Source organism: Lemur catta, chromosome 16, assembly GCF_020740605.2.
Source record: "Lemur catta isolate mLemCat1 chromosome 16, mLemCat1.pri, whole genome shotgun sequence".
In the NCBI taxonomy this organism is placed as follows: Eukaryota; Metazoa; Chordata; class Mammalia; order Primates; family Lemuridae; genus Lemur; species Lemur catta.
Genome location: NC_059143.1, coordinates 46,226,978 through 46,233,987, shown reverse-complemented (window position 1 = coordinate 46,233,987; position 7,010 = coordinate 46,226,978).

Below are 7,010 nucleotides of genomic sequence, written 5' to 3'. Positions count from 1 at the left end.
TCTTGCTCTCTATCCACATCTTTTTACTTCCATGGCTTGGCCAGCATTAATTGTCTCCTTGTACCTCTTTGGATGCTTCTGGAAATACTTAATTTGGAAACTATGGCGACTCAAATGTCAGCTTAGGCAGTGGAAGGTATTTACAACAAATTCTGGGACTGTGTTATTAAAGTGTACCAAGTCCTTTGTATAGCAGAGGGTGTACAAAGTTACTCAATGAGAAACACTCTAGGCAACCAGTAAATGTTTAATAGAACAATATTACCAATACTACCTAAGTAGCTATACATTACAGATTTTTTTTTTTAGTTCTTCAGAATATAATTGCCATATCCCACCCAGAGCTATTAAAATCTAAATTGTGAGGTAGAGGAAATTGACAAACAGTCTCATCATGAAGAACAGGTATCATTGGTCTGATTCACCTGACAAAAGTGACCAAGCAAATGAGTTAAGGGAAGTGGTTGATATTAAATTTATTGTATCAGTAAATTTAAAGCTGAATGGTAAAAAATAAAATTTAAAGTTCTGGCATGAGCAAAGAAATTGAATTAGCTGTGAATTGGACTGTGTCCCCAACTCACTTGAAAACAGAAATACAATTTGAATTTTAAAAATCCAGGACAAACATTCAAAACTATTTCTCTGAATCATTCCTAGAAATACAGAATGAATCTAAAATTATATCACCAGGGTAAGTCAGTCATTGGTGTTAGAGAATTAAGCCTGCAGACAACGTGACACAGGAGTGAAATTCTTCCCATAAAGAGAGAGAAAAAGTAGAGAGGGGAAAAGGGAGGGACACACACAAGAAGCAGTGACCCAGGAGGGACTCTTTGGACTCCTTGCCCTGTGCTCCTAGACAGATACACGTTTGAGCAGCATGTAATTATAAAGTTAACAACTTATCAAGCATTTCCTTTTATGTTTACTTTTGATTCTCCCAGCAGCCTTGTGCAGGAGGCAATGTTGGACGTCCACTTTGCAGAGGAGAAAATTGAGCTCTGAGAGGTTACTGCCTTCATCAAGTTTGTCAACCACTAAGTGCACAGTCAGGATTTCAACTTAGATCTGCTGACACCAAACCCAGTGCTTTTTCCATCATATTCTCAGTGGGATTCCCTGGAGAGCGGCTTGAGACCATGAGCACCTGGACTCAAGGAGAAAGAAGAGCTTGACGATCATAAAGCAGGAATCAAGAAGTAGAGAGGGACACACAGAAAAGAATGAGCATAAAATAAAAACACGCTTTGCCTACTAAATGATGTCAAGTATGAAACTTATTTGTAAACTGGGCAATGTTCTACAGGTGTTATTTCCAAACTATGCCCAGTCATATACGAGAAAAAGGAGAACAACTCCATTCTTTTTTTTTTTTTTTTCCTGCTTCATCTTCTACCGTTGGGGCCCTGGCCCTGGTTCTGAATCTAAGAAGAAAGACTAATGAATGGGACCAGGGTTGGATTGCAGTCAAGAGTTGAGGTCTTGTACCCAAACTTCTGGGTTTGGAAACCTAGTCTGTTACTTTCCACTTGTGTGTTAAATTACTAAGCCTAAGTCTCAGTTTCCCATCTTTAAAATGGAGAAAACATAATTAGTGCCTTTCAGAGTTTTGATGGGAATTAAATTAGGTCATCCACGTGACATGCTTAGCAGAGTACCTGGCACATACCATATACCCAATGAAGGGTTAGCTCCTGTTACTAATATCATTAGTTTGGCTTCAAGTGATGTAAATAAAATTTTTATGAAATTACTTGGTAACCTAATATTGCTTTATTGGAAAAGTCATTTTGAGTTTTGATAACCTGTGAATGAGGTTCTGATTAAGTTGTAAGCCACCTAAGAAATGGTGTTGATCTTAACTTTGAAATAAGTTCAGTTAATGGTATGCTAGAAATTTAATCTATGTAAACTAAATCAAGGACAAATGGGATGGATATCTACATGAGACAGCTAAAAGAAAAACATTGCTAAGAAACATGGTTTATCCCTATATGAAGTGAATTCTACAATCTCTACAATCCAGCTAATTTGAAGAATCAGAGAGCTATTTAAATATAAATTTATTTCCTTCCTTAAGGGCTGGAGATTCTGTCATAAAAAATAATCATCTCGGTTTTCTTGTGTAGGATAAAGAAGAGAAAAGGATGAGCCACCTTGAAGATTTCAAAATTTGCCACTTTGCTTGTTTGGTTAGTACGTGCTGACTCCGAACCACCTTCAGTAACCTCTAGTGTGGCGGTATGGATTATCTTGGAGACCACAAGACCTCCTCCTGTGGTTAAATCAGACAAGTTAGCCCTGGAGGGGTCAAGGACATCAGTCATTCCCAAAGCTGCCGGTATGGAAACAAGATCTTCCTGGCACTCATCAAGTCTGAGCTGGGGCAGATACAGATCCATAGCCCCATGCCTTTCATGTTGGCTGACTCTATCCAGTTTTTTAGTTTCTCATAAGTGATTTCTTTGGTAATCTAGGGGAAAGAAACAAGAAGCAAAATATGAATAAATTTTATTTAGAAAATAAAATATACTAAAATGTGAAACATCCAAAGGCTGGATGTGAGGCTGTGAATAGATAAAGCTACTTTTCATTGTCATTTCGGAAAGCAGATTCTAAGCAACGCAAAACTCTGGGGAAAACTCGGTGATGTGCAAAGAATTGCAACGGAAGCATATAGCCCTGGAATCTACACCTTGGAACCATCCACGAGTTACTTGAGAAAACAGTAATCCTGGGTTTTTTCTACTTTTCTTTCTCAACGATTCCCCTGTAACTCATACAACTTACGTATTACAATTTCACCCTTAATGGAAGTGCCTGCCCTTTCCGTTGGCCACATTAACAGGTATCTTTGGAACCTGACAGCCTCCAGTTCTGACAACGTAAGTTATAATTCTAAACTCACCAATATAACTTTCTACCTCAACTCAGACCAAAATTCTTATTAGTTAATTATTTACAGAGACTGAATTTATATCAGTTACATTACAATCATTTACAACATGATTGAAATTGTTACAAAATAGCATCTAAAAATCAGAAACCTAAACCCTTTCATATTTTATGTTAAATAAAATGCATATATAAAACATATATAGGCCGGGTGTGGTGGCTCACGCCTATAATCCTAGCACTCTGGGAGGCCGAGGCAGGTGGATTGCTCAAAGTCAGGAGTTCGAGACCAGCCTCAGCAAGAGTGAGACCCCGTCTTCAATAAAAATAGAAAGAAATTATATGGGCAACTAAAAATCTATATAGAAAAAATTAGCCGGGCATGGTGGCGCATGCCTGTAGTCCCAGCTACTCGGGAGGCTGAGGCAGTAGGATCACTTAAGCCCAGGAGTTTGAAGTTGCTGTGAGCTAGGCTGACGCCACGGCACTCACTCTAGCCTGGGCAGCAAAGCGAGACTCTGTCTCAAAAAAAAATAAATAAATAAAAATAAACTACTTCACACCATTTGGTTCTGCCTTGTTGGAGGATTTCAGACAAACTGAACAACCTCTCGCCTGCTGCGCTATAGTGGAGATCTAGGCCCTGGGTGGACAGTTGGAACTTTACGTACAATTCTTCCCATTTCTGAGATAGCCTGATAGCCTCCTATGTAATAAAACATAATATTGTCCCATAATCCAGGGACTGCAGGAATGGCGCCCTCTGGCGTCACTTGCATCATCATCACCATCATCATCCAAAGAAAGCACAGAACTGAACCTGGAATTTTGACCGTTTGGCTTAGTCTTCAAATGTTTTAGGAGAGAATCATTAAAAGGATGAAAATATGAACATTTTTTTTCTTCATTTTGTATGGAAAGCAGAGAAGGAAAAATTTGAATTCTTTGGTTCTCTTCTCACTGAGGCTGCTTGGCTGTCAGAAGAGCCAAAGAATCATTTCCACTCCAGACTCCCTGCTTGACTGTGCCCTCGGGCACTGTGGGCCATGCCGGCTCCCTGGCTGCAAAACCTGAAGCTTGCAGAAGGGTAGCCGAAGCCACCAGCCAGTCTCTCACATTGAAGAAAGGGGACAAGGAAAGAGTGACCTCACCCTGTGAGTCCACATCCTATCACGACTTGTAAAGATTCCCCCAGCTTCCTCTACCTCCACAAACATGTACTTATCAAACACCTATTATGGGTGAGCCACTCGGGACCTATCCTTCCAATGCATGGAAGAGAAACAAAAGGAACACAAGAGCTTTAGCGTTTAAATTTTCTTGTGTTTAAAAAATCATTAAATTCAGTGTTAGACTCCAGCTTTTCAAATTAATTTCCAGATTAAATCCCAAATTGGGAGAAACCTTGCTCCACTAGTTAATCATTCCCTCTAAAATGAGCAGAGAGGCCAGGAACGGTGGCTCACCCCTGTAATCCTAGCAACTCTGGGAGGCCGAGGCAGGAGGATCGTTTGAGATCAGGAGTTCAGGACCAGCCTGAGCAAGAGTGAGACCCCATCTCTACTAAAAAAATAGAAAGAAATTAACCAGACAACTAAAAATATATAGAAAAAATTAGCCGGGCATGGTGGCACATGCCTGTAGTCACAGCTACTCAGGAGGCTGAGGCAGTAGGATTGCTTGAGCCCAAAGAGTTTGAGGCTGCTGTGAGCTAGGCTGACGCCACGGCACTCTAGCCCAGGCAACAGAGTAAGACTCTGTCTCAGAAAAATAAAATAAAATAAAATAAAATAAAATAAAATAAAATAAAATAAAATAAAATAAAAAATAATAAAATAAAATAAGCAGAGAGATGATTAAAGCATGTTGAAAGATCCCTACTAAGAAATATTTCTCCACTCACCTGAAATTCTCAGTTGAGTCAAAGCACCTGTAGTCCCTTTGGAAATGTAATTGTTTATATTTTAAATTCTTTCTTTAGACTATAAACTTCTTGGGGACAGTTCCTTGTGAAATATTCCTCATGTCATCCACAGACATTCATTTATTCAACCAGCAATTATTTAGTCAATGGTCAAAAATAGTTTTTGAAAGGCTTCTAACTCCTGGGTGCTAGAGACACTGGTCACTTACTATGCACAGGGTACAATTTAGCAAAACACTGAACAATTAATTCTTTCATTCTTATTATCTGACTTGAGTTATCCACTTGTGTCTTAAAACATAGTACTTCTAGTTCGCCTAGTACAGGATTGTGTTTTCAAAAACCAGTACACATAAGAAGGAGTAGGTCTCACCTGGGAGGATGTTAAAAGGTCCTAAATTAGGGAAGCGTTTTGGGATGCCGACCCAGCAGGAGGGCTCTAGGTAGCTAACAATGCACAGGTGGGGACAGAGGTGGGGATGCCCAACTTTTCCATGGGCCAGGTTTGCCTCATTGAGTGCGTCTCCCTGTTCCAGCCTCCACCATTGCCCTCTTCCCCTGCTCCTCAGAACAGAGCTATGGGAACTTGTATCTTTCACACTCCGTTTTGAAGGAGCCAATTTCCTAGGAAACCTTAAGTGAGGGTGGACATTCTCTTGCATTTACAGTGGCCAGTGTTTATGAAATCTCCAGACCATGACAGGGCTTGAAATTGTAATTGGATTGTTTTCTAGACATGACTGAAAGTGCGTTGTGACATACCTTTTCCATCTGAGATGCACTGTCACCTCTGGCCCCAAAGAGCCCCACAGCTAGAGCAGACAGGAGAGCCAAGGGAGGAAAGAAGAGATTCTCAGTCCTGTGATCACAGCTCATTTCTTTAAAGATGTCAAAGCAGAACTGTGCATTTGCGGCACTGAGAGAGTCCATCAGTCTACCTGGGGTCTGGAATAGAAAGGCAAATATCATCAACAACAAAAATATAGGCCAAAACACCATCATTTAGCAGTTTATTTCAAATTAGGGCAAGAGTTACTTCTATTTTGTCAACCTAAATGCTCAAAGAGGGGCTTTTTGGAAGCAAAGGAATGCAGATTTTGGAATTGAATGCATTTCCAGCTCTACAACCTTCTAACTTTATGGCCAATTATTTAAGTTCTCCTGGCTTCTATTTCCTTTTCTACAAAAGTGGTTAAATGACAGCTTCTTTACAGGATCAGTGCAATGATTAAATTATTTAATGTTTGTGGAGTTCCCAGGACAGTGTTTGCATGTGTGGTCAATATGGCATTGTTCTTATTATTGCTATTGTTATTGGCAGCTTAGGTTATTTCCTTTGGTCAGGATAATAACAAAAAGGACAAGGTTATAATTTCGATCCCAATAGACACATGACCCACTGAGTCTTGCAGAAGTGCACAAAAGAGAGGGAGATTAAGGATTCACCAGCCAAAACCCATTCTGAAACCACTGGAAAAATATCTCAAAGTGCACATCGCCTCACAATGGGTTGGTAATGCCATCAACATATATAATGGAGAGTATTACTTTTTATATATTTTTAAGGGGCAGAAGAAATATAACCAATCACATTAGAGTCCTGTTGAATGATTATTCCACTTTCTTCTTTGGAATCATCTTCACATATTTGTTGAGAAAGACAGACAGAGTTCCCTGTGCTAGGGTCTTTGAGGCTGGCAGAGGTCACCTTAGCTTGGTGTCTTCCCCAAGTGACTGCTGACAACCACAACAGGGCTTAGGAACCCTGCGTCTCTTCAAAGGAGCAAGAACAAAACCTAGTGAGAGAAGAATCCAGGAAGAAAAACGTTCTTTCGTTCCTGCTTTCCTTCTTTCATTTACCAAATCCTCCCTTGCACTGGACACCATGTACAGGAAAATGGCTGGAGAGTAACTCAGGAAGCTCAGCGTTGCTGCTTCTACCTGGCACCTGGCACTGACGTCAGTGCCAGGTGGGATCAGGTAATGGAAGACCATTGTGGTCTGCATCTCGTTCCCTTGTCTGTGGCTGCCTATTTGGAAGAACCGCTGTGGGGTCTATGACTTCCTGGGATTAGTGCTGGGGCTGGGATGAGAGAAGACCACAGGATGCAAAATTTAAGGAAGCGCTGACTCTGCTGTGTGACCTCTGTGCTTGTCGGACCCTGAGACCCTGAGAGTGAGCTTCCCC